General features: G+C 43.9%; 1 protein-coding gene across 2 annotated transcripts in view; it reads left to right on the forward strand.

Annotated features, from left to right (window-relative positions):
• Positions 1 to 20,010, forward strand: part of DDR2 (discoidin domain receptor tyrosine kinase 2) — a 534,261-nt gene that overhangs the window by 12,321 nt on the left and 501,930 nt on the right. For both annotated transcript variants that reach the window (XM_077278825.1, XM_077278826.1), the window contains exon 2: positions 354 to 445. The gene's annotated coding sequence lies outside the window, so the exon portion shown is untranslated. The remainder of the gene's footprint in view (positions 1 to 353; positions 446 to 20,010) is intronic.

Raw genomic sequence — 20,010 nt, forward strand, 5'->3', positions numbered from 1 at the left:
CTCTTTGGGTCTGGTGATCTCCTCCTTGTTGCATCACCTGCTTCCTACTCAGAACAAAAAGACTTGAAAGTTAAACAATAAAGTTGCCATTACTTGGAGAGACTTTTCAGTTTTGAACAGCCATTCATAAAATCTATTGTGTAAAGTTTAGAATTAAGAAATAGATCATCCCAGTATATACTGCACACTTCTAAAGGACAGGGAGGATACAACAGTGAGTAGTAGGTTTTACTGAATATATAGAGAAGATCAGTTCTAGTCAACTCAACTTTCTCAAGCCCTTAGCATAAATGTTACTGCATAAAATGAAACTTGACTCTACAGTTAACTATTTCCTGTTTCCTATCCCACAGTGACCTTCAGACGAGAGAGAAAAGAGACAATACAGGCCCTATACGTAGACCAAGGATTTTCTGCTTTAAAGAAAAATTCTAGTAAACAAAAGGTAACTACTATAAATCCAGCGTGATGGTGATATTTGATGGCTACAATTTCTGATTCATATAATGCCTGCCTTAAGGATAAGAACAGTGCTGTTCTGTATTCAGGCACTAGAAAGATCTACTTATGACCAGCATCATTTTAATAATTGCTGCCACTACCAGATATGGTTACTGTTATGGATTTATTTATTTTATTCATTTATTAAACTAAATACATTAATTTAATACTATGAATACATAAACGTGGTTACTATTACGGCCGTATTTTTATACAATGGTGTAATTACTAATCGGCATGGAACATGACTGCTATTGGCTCCATGGTGGGAAGTGGTGGGTCTGGCATTGAATTGCAGTACCTTTTGCTGTGATATATCAGCTACCTACAGCCACCAGAAGGGAAACTCAGTGCATACAGTATTTATAGCTTCAAGTTCAAAACCAGAGGCAGAAAGCAAACAAAAGCAGTTGGCATCTTCCTAATGGTGGCTGCATGCAGTCCGAATGATATTTTGGATTTGTCAGAGAAATAAAGCTTCGCTATACAGATATTTTCTTAAATTCATCAGCACAACATACCACAACATTGGGCCTGGCTTTCAGTGTTGAGAAAAACATTTCTGAGTTTTGATATAAGGCCTTTGTTTTCTGTGCGTTTCCCAGTTTGTACACCAGGGACGTGTGTTTTATTAACGTGTCTGAAAGCCCTAGAGAAGAACTGACAGCGCTCCGAGATGAAACATATCCAGGAATTTATATGGAAAAAATAAGAAATGTGTTCACCAAATGAAGTTGTGCAAACTTCAAGCACAACCCTGAAGTAGCCAGAAGTAGATATTGCCCATTCTCAGCTGCTGCTCCACCAGGACACATTCGGTATGATATTTCAACACAAACAAAAGCCGATAGGCAATAAATAGCACATACAGCTCTGGCAAAAATTAAGAGACCACTGCAAAATGTTTAGTTTGCCTGATTTTTCTCTGTATAGGTATATGTTTGAGTAAAATGTAAGGCTACGTTCACATTTGCGTTGTGCGCCGCAGCGTCGGCGCCGCAACGCACAACGCAAACAAAACCGCAGCAAAACGCATGCACAACGCTGCATTTTGCGCCGCATGTGTCCTTTTTTTCATTGATTTTAGATGCAGCAAAAATGCAACTTGCTGTGTCCTCTGTGCCCGGACGCGGGCGCCGCAGGGACGCATGCGGCGCAAAACGCAAGTGCGACGCATGTCCATGCGCCCCCATGTTAAATATAGGGACGCATGACGCATGCGGCGACGCTGCGGCGCCGACCGCAAATGTGAACGTAGCCTAAATTGTTCTTCTACTCTATAAACTTCTGACAATATGGAGGAGAAATGGTCAATATAAAAAAAAAAACACCAGTGCTTTCAGACATCAAATAATGCAAAGAAAACAAGTTCATAATCATTTAGAAACAACAATACTAATGTTATAACTCAGGAAGAGTTCAGAAATCAATATTTTGTGGAATAACCATGATTTTTATTCACAGCTTTCATGCGTCTTGGCATGCTTTCCACCAGTCTTTCACACTGCTTCTGGCGAAATAAGGAAAGCAGTTCTTCTTTGTTTGATGGCTTGTGACTATCCATCATCCTCCTGATTACATTCCAGAGGTTTTCAATGGAGTTCAGGTCTGGAGATTGGGCTGCCCAGGACAGGGTTTTGATGTGGTGGTCTCTTAATTTTTGCCAAAGCCTGAGGAATCAATCTGATCAATTTTACATGTTACACTTTAACCACTTACTTCCATCGGACATACTATTACGCCGATGGCAGTATCCCCCGCTTTGATGTAGGCTCCGGTGGTGAATCATGATACACGCACGCCTATTCACTAGATAAATGCCGCTGTCAAACTCTGACAGTGGCATTTAACAAGCGCTTCCGGCCATCAGGCTGGAAATGTGCGCACTGGTGACCCCCGTCACATGATCGGGGTAATCGGTGCGTCGGCATGACAACCAGAGGTCTCCTTGAGACCTCTATGGTTGTTGATGCCAGATTGCTGTGAGCACCACGCTGTGGTCGGCGCCCATAGCAAGTCTGCAATTCAGCTACATAGAGGCGATCTGAGCATTGCCTCTATGTAGCAGAACCGATCAAGTTGTGGCAGCTTCTAGCCTCCCATGGAGGCTATTGAAGCATACCAAAAGTAAAAAAAAGTTTTTAAAAATATGTAAAAAATTAAAAAAATATAAAAGTTTAAATTACCCCCCTTTCGACCCATTCAAAATAAAACAATAAAAAAAAATCAAACCTACACATACTTGGTATTGCTGAGTTCAGAATCACCCAATCTATCAACAAGAAAAAGAATTAACCTGATTGATAAATGGAGTACTGATAAAAAAATGTCAAAACGCCTGAATTAAGTTTTTTGGGTAGCCGCAACATTGAATTAAAATGCAATAACGGGCGATCAAAAGATCATATCTGCATTACATAAGCTCAGCACACAAGAAATAAGCCAAAACCCAGTCCCAGATCCCAAAAAATAGAGATACTACGGGTATCGGAAAATTGCACCTTTTTTTTTTTAGCAAAGTTTGGATTTTTTTTCACCACTTATATAAAAAAAGAACCTAGACATGTTTGGTGTCTATGAACTCGTAATGACCTGGAGAATCATAATGTTAGGTCAGTTTTAGCATTTAATGAACCTACCAAAAAAGCCAAACAAAAAACAAGTGTGGGATTCCACTTTTTTTGCAATTTCACAGCACTTGGAATTTTTTTCCCATTTTCTAGTACATGGTAAAACCAATGGTATTGTTCAAAAGTACAACTCATCCAAAAATAAATAAGCCCTCACATGGCCATATTGACAGAAAAATAAAAAAGTTATGGCTCTGGGAAGGAGTGGAGCGAAAAATGAATATGCAAAAACGAAAAAAGCTCCGAGTATGAAGGGGTTAATACACATTTCACATCTTATATCGGAATGGTGATCTGACAAATCATTACCACCCACATGCAATCTGTTATTAAATGTGGGTATTTGACTCTCATGTGTTGATATTGTCTCTAAACTAATGTCCCAAGATGTACAACATTGGATGGTAAATAAACATAATAACATTTTTTTTGTTTGATATTTGTCTCAATATATACCATCTGCATACCATATGATATCTCTTACACTCCCATGCTAAAATATGTATTCCAGCTGATATTTTCATTAGTATGTGGGCATAAGTATGTGGGCATTTATGGCTATAGCTTTTGTGAGGGAAATCTGTGGCTGAAGAAGGCTGTAACATGGGCATCTGTTCCTGTAAAGAGACAAAATTTGCCTAACCTTGGATGAAATATATAAACATTTATTGTAGAATATTATTTTAGAATTTACTCTATATTTTATTTGTTTCACTCTTTTCTATAACACTATTAATTTTACAATGCTTTACAGACATCATCATCACTGCCCCAATTGGATTTACTTATATAGCACCATCATATTCCATAAAACTTTACAGACATTATCATCACTGTCCCCACTGGGGCTCAAAATCTAGATTCACTATCAGTATGTCTTAGGAGTGTGGGAGGAAACCGAAGTATCGGGAGGAAACTCATGTAAACACAGGGAAAACATACAAGTTCATCACAGATATTGTTCTTGTAGGATTTAAACCCAGGATGCCAGAGCTGAAAAATAACAGTGCTACCACTGAGACACCATGATGCTCTAACATCATTATATAATGATAAGGCTATCTACCCCTTTTTTTAAAATGTACCAAAAACCTTTTAAATAAAATGGTGGTGCGTCTTATATTTTCTTTTAATGGTAGCTTACCTAGGAGGTGTCTGCAGAGGAGCATGGTCACAGGAGCCAGGGTCACTGCCATTTTCCTGAAACCAACAGCAGGGATGTAATGGGGAAAATGGACTCCACTTGCCAGTGATGACACCTTCTAAGATCTCAGGCACTGCAGCATCGCAACACTCCTGCCGCCGCTGGCCTCCTGAAGCAGCAACTGTGCTTCCTGAGACCCACCACCGCTGGCCCCCAATAAGCTGATTTCAGATTATAAAACTCACACCAATTTTCCTTCCAAATTTGGAGGAAAAAAGTGCGTCCTATAATCTTAAAAATGCAGTACATTTTTTTTCTATTTTTAGGCCACAGGCCTGCTTTGAAAAAAGGGGTTATCAACATATTTAAAGAAGCCATGCCATCAAAGTTTTTATTCTCTTAAACCCTTCACCCCCAGCCTGTTTTCACCTTCCTGACTAGGCAAAATGTTACAATTCTGACCAGTGTCACTTTATTTGGTAATAACTCTGGAACGCTTCCATATGTCCCAGTGATTCTGAGACTGATTTTTAGCGATATGTTGTACATTATTTCCCTGGTAAATTTCGGTCCATATTTTTGGCGTTTATTTGTGAAAATATCAGAATTTCGAAGAAGATTTTAAGTTTCATAATTTTCAAACTTTTAATTCTTATGACCTTAAACCAGAAAGTTATATCACAAAAAAATAGTTAATAAATAACATTTACTACATGTCTACTTTTCCTTAGCATAATTTTTAAATATTTTTTTTTAGGACGTTAGAAGGGTTAAAATGTATCAGCAGCAATTTCTCATTTTTACAACAAAATTTACAAAGCTAATTTTTTTAAGGGACCATATCAAAGTTTAAGTGACTAAATGATAGAAATGAACTAAAAGTCACACCATTTGTAAAGCTGCGTCAAAGTGCGCAAAACCAAATTCAAAAATTCTATTAACCCCTCATGTGCTTCACAGGAATGAAACTAATGTGGAAAATTGAAAATGTTACCTTTTCCCACAAAGAGTGTTGCTTTAACCCCAAATTTTTCATTTTCAAAAGGGTAGCAGTAGAAAATGGACAATTCAATTTGCTATACAATTTCTCCAGAGTACGTCGATATCTAATAAGTGGTGAAAAACAACTGTTTGGGCGCATGGTAGGGCTCGGAAGCGAAGGAGCACCATTTAACTTTTAAAGCGCAAAATTGGCTGGAATAGATAGCAGGCGCCATTTCGTATTTGCAGAGCTACTGATGTATCTAAACAATAGAAGCCCCCACAAGTGACCCTGTTTTGGAAACTACACTCCACAAGGAATTTATTTAGAAGTATGGAGAGCAAGTTGGACCCACAGGTGCTTCACATAATTATATACCGTTTAGCCGTGAAATTGAAAAAAATATATTTTTTTTTACCCCAAAAATGTTGCTTCAGCCGCAAATGTTCTATTTTCACAAGGGTAAGGCTAAGTGCACACGTTGCAGAATTGCCGAGGAAAATTCCGCGGCAATTCTGCAGCTCCTGCTGCGGGTATATCACATGCGGAATTGGCATGCATATTCCCGCTAAAAACTAGTGTTTTTCAAGCATAATTAGCTTGAAAAATGCTAGCGTTTTCCAAGCGATCTGTAGCATCGCTTGGAAAACTGATTGACAGGTTGGTCACACTTGTCAAACATAGTGTTTGATAAGTGTGACCAACGTTTTACTATTGCTGCTGCCTATGCAGCATCAATAGTAAAAGATAGAATGTTAAAAATAATAAAAAAAATTAAAAAAATGGTTATACTCACCTTCTGATGGCCCCGGATCTCCTCAGCGGCTTCCGTTCCTACAGATGCTGTGTGTGAAGGACCTGCAATGATGTCACGGTCACGTGACCGCGATGACGTTGCGGTCACGTGACCACGACGTCATTGCAGGTCCTTCACACACAGCATCCCTGGGAACAGAAGCGGTAGCGTGCACCTCTGAGAGGCGGGAAGACTCCGGGGCCATCAGAAGGTGAGTATATCACGATTTTTTATTTTAATTCTTTTTTTTAACAATTATATGTTGCCCAGTCCGTGGAGGAGAGTCTCCTCTCCTCCTCCCTGGGTACCAACCGCACATGATCTGCTTTCTTCCCGCATGGTGGGCATAGCCCCATGCGGGAAGTAAGCAGATCAATGCATTCCTCGATGTGCGGAATCCCCGCGAATCCGCAAATTTAATGAACATGCTGCATTTTTTTCTGGATTGCGATTCCGCTCAGGAAAACAACACAGCATGTGCACCAAAAATGTGGATTGCATTCTATTAAATATGATGTTTAATGTGAGCGTTTTTTTTCGCAGTTTCAAAGCGTTTTTATAGCAAAAAAACGCGGAAAAAAATGGAAAAATCTGCTACGTGTGCACACTGCCTTAAGGAAGAGAATGGATAGTACAATTTGTTGTGCAATTTCTTATGAGTACACCTATACCCCATATGTGGTGGAAAAAGACTATTGTAAACAGCAAGGTTCGGAAGGGAAGGAGCACCAATTGAATTCTGGAGCACAATTTTGGCTGGAATAGATTGCACATGCCTTGTCATATTTCAAGAGTCTTTAGCATGCAAAAACAGCAGAAACCCGCATAAGTGACACCTTTTTCAAAACTACACCTCTTGAGGAATTCATCCAGGCATGTAGTGAGCATTTCTAACCATCAAGCGATTCACAGGATTGTATAACTTTGGGCTAAGTCAATGGAACCATTGTTTCCAATAAAGTGTTGCTTTGGCCCCAAGTTTTTAATTTTCAAAAATAATAATAGGAGAAAATGAATTATACAATTTTTAACACAATTTCTCCTAAGTACACCAATACCCCATATATGGTTGAAAACTACTTTTGAGGTACAGTGCAAAGATCAGAATAATTACAATTTCGTCACTAAGATGTTGTTTTAGCCCAAATGTTTTAAGGGCTAATAGGAAAAAATGGACCTAAAAGTTTGTTGTGCAATTTCTCATGAGTGTGCCAGTACCTTACATGAAATTGGAAAATACTTTTCAGGCACAGTGGAAAGCTAAGAAGGGAAGGAGCGCCGTATTGTAGTGCAAATTTTGCTGTTATGATTTGCAGGAGCCATGAGCCGCTGGAAAAGCCCCTGAGATGCCAGAACAGCAGAACCTCCCCATAAGTGACCCCATTTTCAAACTACACGTCACAATGAAATAAGGGTGCAGTGATCACATTGACAGTATGTGTGTCACAGAATTTTATATTACTGATGGGAATTTTATATTAAGATGGGAGAGGGAGCGTCAGCTGACGCTCCCTCTCCCATCATTCCCCTCTTCCTCTGACACTGCAGGTGCGCGATGACATCACATCATCACGCACCCGCTGTGTACCGGGGCCGAGCCCAGGCAGTGCAGCTACTGAAACCGAAGCTGAGCCAAGAGCAGCGCAGGGCACTAGGAGAGGTGAGTATTGTTTGTTTTTTGTTTGTTTAAATATATCAATGAGTTAGTATTGGACTGTGGCGCTATTGGAGGGGTGCTACATTGTATTCTATGGGTGGTTCTATTATATTCTATGGGGGCTGTATTACATTCTATGGGGGGCTGTATTACTTTCTATGGGGTTGCTGTACTATATTCCATGGGGGGCTGTATTACATTCTATGGGTTGCTGTATTCTATTCTATGGTTGTCTGTATTACATTCTATCTGGGGGCTGCATTATACTCTATGAGGGGGGCTGTATTATATTCTATGAGGGGGCTGTATTATATTCTATGGTGGAGCTGTATTATATTCTATGAGGGGCTGTGTTAGGGGTCGAGTTCCCGCTTCTGCACAGGGGGAATCTCGGGCCATCTCCGCTGTGGTCTCCCATTCTTCTCCTGCTGCAGTGGAGGCTGCTCAGCGGAGACGTCGGTCTCAGCATCTCGCTCAATCTGACTCTGTAAGGAGGATTACTGCTGCTCTTCCAGCTTCTGCTATTGTAGTCAGTGCTGGGCAGCGGCGAGCAGATGCTTTTGGGACTAAGTCTTGCTTTTCTCCTTCTGAGCATGCCCAGGGTAAGATCTCTCATTGGTGATCAAGGGTCACATGCTTGAATACTGCAGCAAAGCCCATTGGTCCTCCAGGAAGGTCCTGAAGGTGCTCAGGCTTTGCGGCAGCTTCTCATTGGTCCTTCTTGGAAGGTCCTGTTCAGGCTGCAGTTATAAAAGGCTTGCATGGCCGCACGGCCATGCGCTAGTGTCTTTCTAAATTATGTGCTTTGCGCCAGTGTGGTCATGTGTGATTGTGTTCAGGGACCCGGCTGAAATAAGCCCCTAGAATGCTGGCACCTCCAGCGAGGAGTTTGTGTGTCTGAGTACATTCAGGGACCTGGCTGAAATAAGCCCCTAGAATGCTGGCACCTCCGGCGAGGAGTTTTGTGTGCATGCATGACCACTGACTGCTTTCTTGGGTAGTTAGCCTGTGCTCCTGTGAAGTTAACAGGGCACAGAGCTTTGCTTTCACGGCTGCTCTGTGAGTTAACTGAGCTAGCCAATACCGCCATATAGTGCTGCCATTTGTCTAGCAGCAGGTTCTCCTGCACGGTAGACTCCGGGCTGCGAACGCACCAATAACAATAAAAACTATTTTCCGCGGTGCTTTCCGCTAGCCCTAACAGTACACTAGCGCCAGGGTCTGGCTAGTAAATGGCGGACGATCAGCGTTTACAGCGGTACGTCCAGCAGCTGGAGGGAAGGTTGGCGGCTCTAGAGCATACAACCTCAGCTGTGGACGTCACTGCTGTCGCTGTTCAGGCTGCTAGTGCAGCTGCAGCCAGTTTGTCCGCAACCACCCCTGCTCCAACTATATTCTGTCTCCCGCTTCCAGACAAGTTTTCTGGTGACAGTAAAATATGTTGCGGATTCATGAGCCAGTGCTCCATACATCTCGAGCTCCTGGCTGCACGTTTTCCTTCGGAACGGGCGAGAGTGGGATTCATTTTGTCTCTTTTGTCGGGCAGGGCATTGGAGTGGGCAATGCCGCTTTGGGAGCGCAATGATCGTGTAGTGCAGAGTGCTCCTCTCTTCCTGGATGCTCTGAGACAGGTCTTTTTAGGACCTCGTGTCACTCACGATACTGTGCTCCAATTGTTGGCAATTTCTCAGGGTTCGTCCAAGGTCAGCCAGTTTGCTGTTCAATTCCGGACTCTAGCCTCTGAGTTAGAATGGCTGGATAAAGTCCTTATTCCAGTGTACTGGAAAGGACTGGCTGATCATGTAAAGGACGCTTTGGCCACCAGGGAGATTCCCGCCACACTGGAGGAGCTCATTACAATTTCTACCCGCATCGACCTCCGTTTTAACGAACGGAGGTTGGAGCGGACCCAGTGTAGGCAGAGGTTTCGGCTGGCTCCCACCTTCGCCAAACCTCTAGAATCTCCCGTCCAGGCGTCCGACTCCCATGAGGCCATGGAGGTTTCTCGAGTGGGACCTAAGTCTCAGACCGTTCGAGTACCTGTGGTGTGTAGAAATTGTCAGCAACTGGGACATTATGCTAACAAGTGTCCACAGCGGTCAGGTAAACGATCGCGTCTAGTGACTATAGGAGGAGGTTCACTAGACACAGCGGCCTTTTCCTCCAAGTTGTCCTTTAAAGGGACAATTCTGTTGGACTCATTCACTCTTGCAGTTGAGCTTTGTGTGGATTCAGGAGAAATTTCATGTCCTCTACTTTTGCGCTGTGCCACAATGTACCTCTGGTGATGCTCACTAAACCAGTAACTGTTAGAGTGGTGAATGGGTCGACACTTCCATTACAAATCACACACCAGTCTGTCCCTTTCACATTAGCCATGTCCCCATCCCACCAGGAGATTATTTCCCTTCTTGTTCTTCCCGAGGGAATGGATGAGATTCTGCTGGGAATACCCTGGCTCCGTTTTCACTCTCCACATATTAAGTGGTCCTCTGGGAGGATACTGGGTTGGAGTGAGTCTTGTAAGGGCAGATGTGTGAAAGAGTGCGTTCAAGTTTCCACCACTGAGATACCCGCAGATCTGTCTTCTCTTCCCGAATGCTATCGGTCCTATGCAGACGTTTTCTCCAAGAGGGCTGCTGAGACCCTTCCGCCTCACCATCCCTATGACTGTCCTATAGATCTCTTGCCTGGAGCAGAACCTCCTAGGGGATGTGTCTATCCCCTCTCTCTCCCGAAGACTGAGGCTATGTCCCTATACATCCAGGAGAACTTGGCAAGAGGGTTCATTAGGAAGTCAGTGTCACCGGTAGGGGCGGGGTTCTTTTTCATCCAGAAGAAGAACGGAGAGTTACGTCCTTGCATAGACTACAGGGGTCTTAACGCCATCACAGTTAAGAATAAATACCCGCTGCCCTTGATTTCTGAGCTTTTTGATAGGCTACGGGGAGCAAGGGTATTTACCAAATTAGATTTGCGGGGTGCGTATAACCTGATTCACATCCGTGAGGGGGACGAATGGAAGACGGCGTTTAACACCAGAGATGGGCACTATGAATATCTGGTGATGCCCTTCGGGCTCTGTAATGCCCCAGCCATTTTCCAAGACTTTGTCAATGACATTTTCTGGGATATGCACTCCACCTCGGTTGTAGTCTATCTGGATGATATTCTCATCTTTTCTCCTGATATTGACTCCCACCGGAGAGATGTTGGCAGAGTCTTCGACCTCTTACGGGCAAATTCCCTGTATGCTAAGTTGGAGAAGTGTATGTTTGAGCAGGAGTCTTTACCTTTCCTGGGCTATATCATCTCAGCCCAGGGATTGGCTATGGATCCTGCCAAACTACAAGCTGTGATGGACTGGCAAGAACCTCATTCTCTTAAAGCGGTGCAGCGCTTTATGGGGTTCATTAATTATTACCGCCAGTTCATTCCCCACTTCTGAACTTTAGTAGCTCCCTTGGTAGCCCTCACCAAGAAGGGAGCAAATCCCAAATTGTGGTCAGAAGAAGTCTCCAGGGCCTTCTCTTCTATCAAGTCTCATTTTGCTAGCGCTCGCATTCTACATCGTCCCGATGTAGATAAGACGTTTATCAGGGAGGTGGATGCCTCATCCGTTGGTGCAGGAGCAGTCCTTTTCCAAAAGGATGCTCAAGGTCGGAAACATCCTTGCTTCTTTTTCTCCAAGACCTTTACACCAGCGGAGAAGAGTTATTCCATCGGGGACAGGGAGTTGCTAGCGATGAAGTTCACTTTCTCTGAGTGGAGACATCTCTTGGAGGGGGCTCGTTTTCCCTTTCAAGTCTACACGGACCACAAAAATTTATTATATTTGCAAACAGCTCAGCGGCTAAATTCTCGCCAGGCCAGATGGTCCTTGTTCTTCTCCCAGTTCCATTTCACCCTTCATTATCTCGCTGGGGAGAAGAACATTCGTGCTGATGCCCTTTCTCGCTTTGTTGTGTCATCTGAGGAGGAGGAAGGAGAGCCTCGGCTTATTGTCCCTTCCGAGAGTCTGAGAAACGTAGCTCCGGTTTCGCTAGAGTCTGTGCCTCCGGGCAAGACTTTTGTGCCCATTAATTTGTGACCTGAGGTTCTCTCTTGGGCTCATTCGTCAGGGTGGGTGGACACTTTGGGACAAAGAGGACGTCTGAGCTTTTGGCGAGAATGTACTGGTGGCCACATATGGTCCGTGATGTCAGAGATTATATTCAGGCGTGTGTCTCCTGCGCCAAAAATAAGTCTCCTTGACAACGGCCAGCTGAGTTACTCTATCCCTTGCCGGTGGCAGACAGGCCCTGGGAAATGGTCGGGATGGACCTTGTGGTGGGTTTGCCAAAGTCTCGTGGCTGTACCATCATTTGGGTTATCACTGATCATTTCTCGAAAATGGTGCATTTGGTGCCGCTACCACGGTTACCTTCTGCACAGGCTTTGGCAGCGTTGTTCATAAAACACATCTTCCGCCTACACGGTATGCCGGACAAAATTGTCAGTGACCAGGGTCCCCAGTTTGCGTCTCGGTTCTGGAGAGAGCTTTGTCGTCTTCTCAGCATTGAGTTAAATCTCTCTTCCGCATATCATCCCGAGACGAATGGGTTGGTAGAGAGGGCCAATCAGACCTTGGTAACATATCTGCAACATTTTGTCTCAGCCAGGCAGGATGACTGGGCATCCTTGCTACCGTGGGCGGAGTTTGCGCTGAACAATGCTGTAGCCGACTCCACTGGTCAAACCCCATTCCTCCTCAACTATGGTCAGCATCCGCGGGTACCTGTGCCTATGACCGTGTCTTTTGCCGACTACAGGGTGGCAGACTGGGCTATGGAGGCACGGGATATTTGGGACCGCACTCAGGATGCCATTCGGGCCTCCAAGGAGAGAATGAGGTCTTCCACCGATGCACATCGGCGCCCCGCTATGACCTTTGCTCCTGGTGACTTGGTGTGGCTCTCCGCCCGTAACATCAGGCTGCGAGTTGAGTCCACTAAGTTTGCACCTCGCTACTTGGGTCCTTTCAAGGTCCTCGAACAGGTTAACCCTGTGGTCTATCGTTTAGCCCTCCCGCCACGCCTGGGTATCACCGACACCTTTCATGTGTCCCTCTTGAAACCCGTACACATGTCCCGGTTTTTTGAGTCATCTGCTGGGACATCGGGTTCGTCTACGGACGATTACGAGGTGAACGCTATTTTTGGGTGCAAGGTGGTACGTGGCAAAAAACTTTATTTGGTGGACTGGAAGGGTTATGGTCCTGAGGACAGGTCTTGGGAGCCTGCTGAGCACATTAGGGCTCCACAGCTCATTGCTGCCTTCGAGCGTAGCGAGGCCCAAGGAGGGGGGGTAATGTTAGGGGTCGAAATCCTGCCTCTGCACAGGGGGAATCTCGGGCCATATCCGCTGCGGTCTCCCATTCTTCTCCTGCCGCAGTGGAGGCTGCTCAGCGGAGACGTCGGTCTCAGCATCTCACTCAATCTGACTCTGTGAGGAGGATTACTGCTGCTTTTCCAGCTTCTGCTATTGTAGTCAGTGCTGGGCAGTGGCGAGCAGACGCTTTTGGGACTAAGTCTTGCTTTTCTCCTTCTGAGCATGCCCAGGGTAAGATCTCTCATTGGTGATCGAGGGTCACATGCTTGGATACTGCAGCAAAGCCCATTGGTCCTCCAGGAAGGTCCTGAAGGTGCTCAGGCTTTGCGGCAGCTTCTCATTGGTCCTTCTTGGAAGGTCCTGTTCGGGCTGCAGTTATAAAAGGCTCGCATGGCCGCACGGCCATGCGCTAGTGTCTTTCTAAATTATGTGCTTTGCGCCAGTGTGGTCATGTGTGATTGTGTTCAGGGACCCGGCTGAAATAAGCCCCTAGAATGCTGGCACCTCCAGCAAGGAGTTTGTGTGTCTGAGTACATTCAGGGACCTGGCTGAAATAAGCCCCTAGAATGCTGGCACCTCCGGCGAGGAGTTTTGTGTGCATGCATGACCACTGACTGCTCTCTCTTGGGTAGTTAGCCTGTGCTCCTGTGAAGTTAACAGGGCGCAGAGCTTTGCTTTCATGACTGCTCTGTGAGTTAACTGAGCTAGCCAATACCGCCATATAGTGCTGCCATTTGTCTAGCAGCAGGTTCTCCTGCACGGTAGACCCCGGGCTGCGAACGCACCAATAACAATAAAAACTATTTTCCTCGGTGCGTTCCGCTAGCCCTAACAGGCTGTATTACATTTTCTGGGGTGCTGTATTATATTCTATGGGGGGCTGTATTACATTCTATAGGGGCTGTATTATATTCTATGGGGGGCTGTTTTATATTCTATTGTTGGGCTGTATTACATTCTATGGGGGCAGTATTATATTCTATGGGGGAGGGTTGCATCATACTCTTTGGGGTTACATTATATTCTATGGTGGGCTGTATTATATTCTATGGGGGGCTGTATTACATTCTACAGGGGCTGAATTATATTCGATGGGGTGCTGTTTTATATTCTATTGTTGGGCTGTATTACATTCTATGGAGGCTGTATTATATTCTATGGGGGAGGGTTGCATCATACTCTTTGGGGCTACATTATATTCTATGGGGAGGTGGGCTGTATTATATTCTCTGGGGGGCTACAATATATTCTATGGGGGGCTGTATTATATTCTCTGGGGCTACATTATATTCTAAGGGGGCTGTATTATATTCTCTGTGGCTACATTATATTCTATGTGGGGCTGTATTATATTCTCTGGGGGGCTACATTATATTCTAGGGTGGCTCTATTATATTCTCTTTGGGGACTACATTATATTCTATGGGGGGCTGTATTATATTCTATGAGGGAGGATCGCATCATACTCTTTTATGGGGCTATATTTTATTCTATGGGGAGGTGGGCTGTATAATATTATATGGGGGGCTACATTATATTCTGTGTATTAAATCTATTCTATGTATTATACTTATTGTATTCTATGAGGGGTGATTGCATCATACTCTATGAAGGAGATACATTTTATTCTATGGGGGTCTGCATTATACTATATGAGGAGGGCTACATTGTATCATATGGAGGGGCTACATTATATTCTATGGGGGGCTGCATTATACTTTATGAGGATGCTACCATATATTCTATGGAGGGGCTGCATTATACTATATTAGAGGGCTGCATTTTATTCTATGGCGTTACATTATATTGTATGGCAGGGCTGCGTTATACTCAGGGGGCTACATTTTATTCTGTGGGGTGGCTGCATTATACTCTGTGGGGTGGCAGCATTAATCTGGACTCCGTCTGTCTTCTGTTCAGTGGTGTCCTTCTTTTCAGAGGTGCACAAAACTGTGGCAGACAGTGCTTTTATGCACACTTAAAATGAGGGACAACGCTGGATCATAGACCAGGTAGCATCCAAAGTGCCTCGATCTGCCTCATTATAGGGAATCTTTCTCTGGGGATGCCGTCTGAATAATGTATTTCAGAGATTTACATGGAAACCCCCGATGGAAGCACAGGATATATGCGAGCTAAGCCTTACTGTGATCTTTGGGAGGCAGAATGAACAAATTATCAGCAGGTCAAGAATTTGTTCTATTTTTTTTTAGAGCAGGGTGTGACCAATAAATAAAAAATAACTTTTAATAAATTTTAGCTAAAAAATTGGTATGACCAACTACATAAAAACATGAAAGACTCACAAGAAAAAATTCCCATACAAGGGGAATAATCAAATAACCAAATCCCCGACACCTTCTGGACCACACAAATATGTCAGTCTCTTTAGGGAGAAGAAAATGCACTCCTATAAGGGAGTATATGACACATGTACACCACAAACCGCATATCCCTTATCCCCATCCATCATATGGAGATGCAGTAGTTGTGATTAGTGTATAATAATTGGAACGATCTCACCTCAGGACTTCCTTTTTGGCACGGGTAAGACCTCTCACATCCACAGCATCTGGAAGGGGGGGGGCTTACGATTCTGGCCACACACATGCCCATCCACGCTGTTTAGAAGAATAACTTTAACCCCGAAATACCAAACACATTTCTCTACGCGTTTCGTTGTAAATAACTCATCAGGGGAAAATAGAATATAGTCCCTCCAACCCAGTGTGGGGACCCGCAAAATGGGGGTATATAGGCAATCACTGTAAACCAGCGTTGCTTGTGCTTAAATAGCCCACCCAGTGTTACCTGGGCTGGACTGGATGACGTAATGTGCTGTGCGCCCCATGTGGAACGCAGCTACTGGACCGCACGCGTCACTTCCGGCGGCGCATGTGGTTAAGGTTGCTATGGTAGCGCGATGCCCAATCATATTACAGACCATGGGGCCATGCGTATCACTTCCGGTGCCCTGTCTAGTTACTATAGCAGCGCAACGCCCGACCGTATCCTCAGGTCCAGGCATTCGCGCTGTGTGCCGCTTTCCGGAGTCTCAGAACAACGTTGCATCAGCCTATCTAAAGACTTATAACAATGGGGCCCAAAAGATACGGACAATATTGCAGAAATATTGGTCCATTTTGAACATGGATGAGGACATTGGAGAGATGTTGGGGGAATGCCCGCAAATCACTTTCAAAAAGGGTAGATCTGTTGGGGACAGACTTATACATAGTCACTATTCTCCGCCGGTGAAGGACACATGGCTCCCAAAACCACCAAAGGGATGTCATAAATGCAGTGGGTGTATAGCATATCCGGTAATCACGGTGGGACCGAGGTTTCAGAGTGGAGTGACAGGGAAAGAATATGAAATCTACCACTTCATAAATTGCAGGTCCAAAGGAGTGATTTACAGAGCAGTTTGCCCATGTGGCCTGGAATACATCGGCAAAACGATACGCGAATTTAGGAGACGCGTAGGGGAACATAAGAGAGACATTGCCCTGAATAGAGATACATCCCTGGCAAGACATATCAACACTGAACACAATGGTGATAGTCGAGGACTCAGTTTTATGGGGATCGATAGGATTGGTGCACCCAAGAGGGGAGGGAATTGGGATCAAATGCTACTACAATGCGAGACAAGATGGATTTTCCGCTTAAAAACACAAACACCAGGAGGCTTGAATGAAATCCTAACATACAGTTGTTTCTTGGAGAGTTAGGTCAAGCAATCAAGACATAATATAGACTCTTTAATTCCTTCCCCCCCTTTTTTCTCACACCTCCATTAGGGTTTAATAGGACCATTAATAGGGATAGTCGTCGTGGAATGGGGGCGCCATTCTTGCGTTTTTTTTATCCCAGGGTGCCAACCTCCATTGCTAGGCAGGTAATGATAGGAGCGTGGATAGGGATACTGGGGATATACATTATACTATCTTTCTACCTGCTTTATTTCTGTGTACCAGTCCTAAATATCCATCCCCTCCCCCTCCATCTCTCCTTACGGTCCCCTCCATGAAATAAAAGGTATCTATGATTGATTTCTTCTTTTGGTTCCATAATGGGACCTCTTCACAAACCTACTGATTATAATATTGTATGGGCTTAATCATTTACTGGCCCCCGGTTGTGGTTTCTTCCCCACTTGCGAGAGACAGCCAGCACATGTCTGTGACTATGATCCTCCCTTCTGCGAGAAGGCTATGGTAGGCTATGGTAGGATCAATGATAGTGATCTGAAAAATGGCCCTGTATAAATGGTGCAACACGCTGAGATTTATGTGTTCAGCAACTATGTAGGGGTTAATATACTTCTCACTGACTTAACGCAGCATCTGAGTCTTTAGATAGGCAGATGCAACGTTGTTCTGAGACTCCGGAAAGCGGCACACAGCGTGAATGCCTGGACCTGAGGATACAGTCGGGCGTACACTGACAAAATGCCTCTTGCACCATGCTACTGGCATGGTCTAGACAGGCTACCATACCTGGCAGACCAGGAGGTCATCATGACTACCCTGGGTTGTCATAGGAACAATCACAATGGTGCCGGTCGGACAGGAGAGGTAGCCCCCTTCCTCTCCCAATTTATAAATGCTGCGATCGCTATTGATCACAGCATTTAGGGGGTTAAATGACACAGGGTGGTGTGGGCCTCGTTTCTGGCTGTGACAGAAGGCAAGCGGAGATAGTGAGGGTACTGCTCCTATACCTGCATGATTACCATGACTTAAATTTGCACCATTTTGCAGGAACCCTGTGAAGGGGTTAATATATTGCAATCATCATATTATACAGCACTGTCTACTTAGAATTACTCATTTTGCCCTTCTACCCAGCCAATTCTTCTCTTTTCTCTGTTCTATGTAGAAACTGGAAGTTTCTTGTCCCTCATTTATCATTCCCTCTTCAACTCGTGACTCAACTATTCTGCCCCCTGCTCCCCGTCAGGGACTTTTGAAGTGACTCATGACCATACAAAGAAAACATGCCTCTTGTTTCCACATAGATCTTAGAAGGATTCAGGTAGTCAGATTTTAATCACGTGATTTCATAGACCTAAAAGAGAAAAGGGAAGCATTGCGTGGGTAGAAGAGCTAAATGAGCAAATGTAAGTACAGCGTGCCATATAAGGGAAGCATTGCGTGGGTAGAAGGGCTAAATGAGCAATTATAAGTACAGAGTGCCATATAATATGATAACCGCAGTATTTTAAGAGGATAAAAACGTTCATGGGAGTGCTTCTTTAATATTTATTCTACAGGAAATACAGTAATGTTTAAAGGTATACCAAATGTTTGTCTATTCTTTGCTATAAGTGAAGCTAATTTTAATTTCAAGCCAGACGCCAGACCATTCATTTTGTATTTACCACTTGTCATTCAAAATTTCAAGACATGTAAAATTTGCATACTGGTAATATATGAGGAAATAGTAAAATATATGAATAAAATCCCTACAAATAATTTTTGCAATATTTTTTTACAGTAATCAAAACATTATCTTATTCAATGGGTTTTATAGGTTATCAAAAACTTTAAAGGGTTACGCCTTTGACCACCAGTTGAAATTGACTTTTGAAAGAAAAGACAGCTTTTTGTGAAGTTACAAATCAAACTTTATATAGCAGCCTAAATTCTTACGAAAAGAATTTATCAGATTAGAAAACCTGGTTCTTCTATTGCCCCAGAAAAGGCACCATTCCTGTTTATTTATTATAACTCTAAGGCTATGTTCCCACGATGAGCTTTTGGTGCATTTTTGACACTATGTATTTTTGTTGCATCAAAAACGCAGCATCTTACAGTACTAGCAAAGTAGACAGGATTAGAAATTAGTGATGTATGCTTGTTACTCGAGTTTCTCTGAGCATGCTCGGGTGGTCTCCGAATATTTCATGATTATTGCATGATTTGCGGCTGCTGGACTGCTTGAATACATGTGGGGATGGCCTGTTTGTTATGCAATCTCCACATGTATTCAAGCTATCTAGCAGCCGCAAATCATGCAGCTGCGTCGACATTATCTAAATCTCTGAGCACGCTGAAATACTCGGAGACCACCCGAGCATGCTCAGAGAAACCTGAGTAACAAGCATACTCGCTCATCACTAATAGAAATCTCATTTACTCAGTGTAAACTTTGCTGTGTAGGATGTTTCAAATCCAAAGCAAGTCAATTTCTGTTGCTGGCACATTGAGTTTTCTGTGCAGATTTTCATTATATACTTGCATTAGCAAGATAGGTTTCTCCTTCCTGATCAGGCCAAGTGTTTCAAATCTATGAACATAAGGATGAATGACCTCGTGGAGATCAAAACATCCAACACCGCGGAGACACCATCACGTGTTTCTCAACGCAGTGATCCAGAACACTGCCCCCATCCCTTATGAGAAATATGCAAATGCATGTAGAAAAGCCACGGAGACACCATCACGTGTTTCTCAACGCAAGCAATGAATAGCCAGGTCTTTTACCAGGAAGGAACAACCACGGGAAGGGCAGCATCCAATAAAGGAAAACCACCTATGCCAAAACATGGTATCCATCCACAGACAGCTGTTTCGGGTTCAGACTGGGAATTTCCACCATCTCCGGAATGGTAAAGCACACTTGCCGTGCACTATGGGACTCTTTGCACGATGAATTTATACCACATCCCACAATGGAGATTTGGTTGGAAGTAGCCGAGAAATTCCAGCAAGTGTGTCAGTTTCCCAATTGCTTGGGCGCGGTGGACGGGAAACATATCTGTATCGTGAAACCGGCTGGTTCAGGATCAGAATATTTTAACTATAAAAAGTACTTTTCCATTGTGCTGATGGCCATCACCGATGCAGAGTACAAATTTGTAGCGGTAGAAATTGGGGCATATGGCCGCTCAAATGATTCCCAAGTTTTCAAACTGTCTGCAAT

This window comes from Ranitomeya variabilis, chromosome 8 (genome assembly GCF_051348905.1).
Source record: "Ranitomeya variabilis isolate aRanVar5 chromosome 8, aRanVar5.hap1, whole genome shotgun sequence".
Taxonomy (NCBI): domain Eukaryota; kingdom Metazoa; phylum Chordata; class Amphibia; order Anura; family Dendrobatidae; genus Ranitomeya; species Ranitomeya variabilis.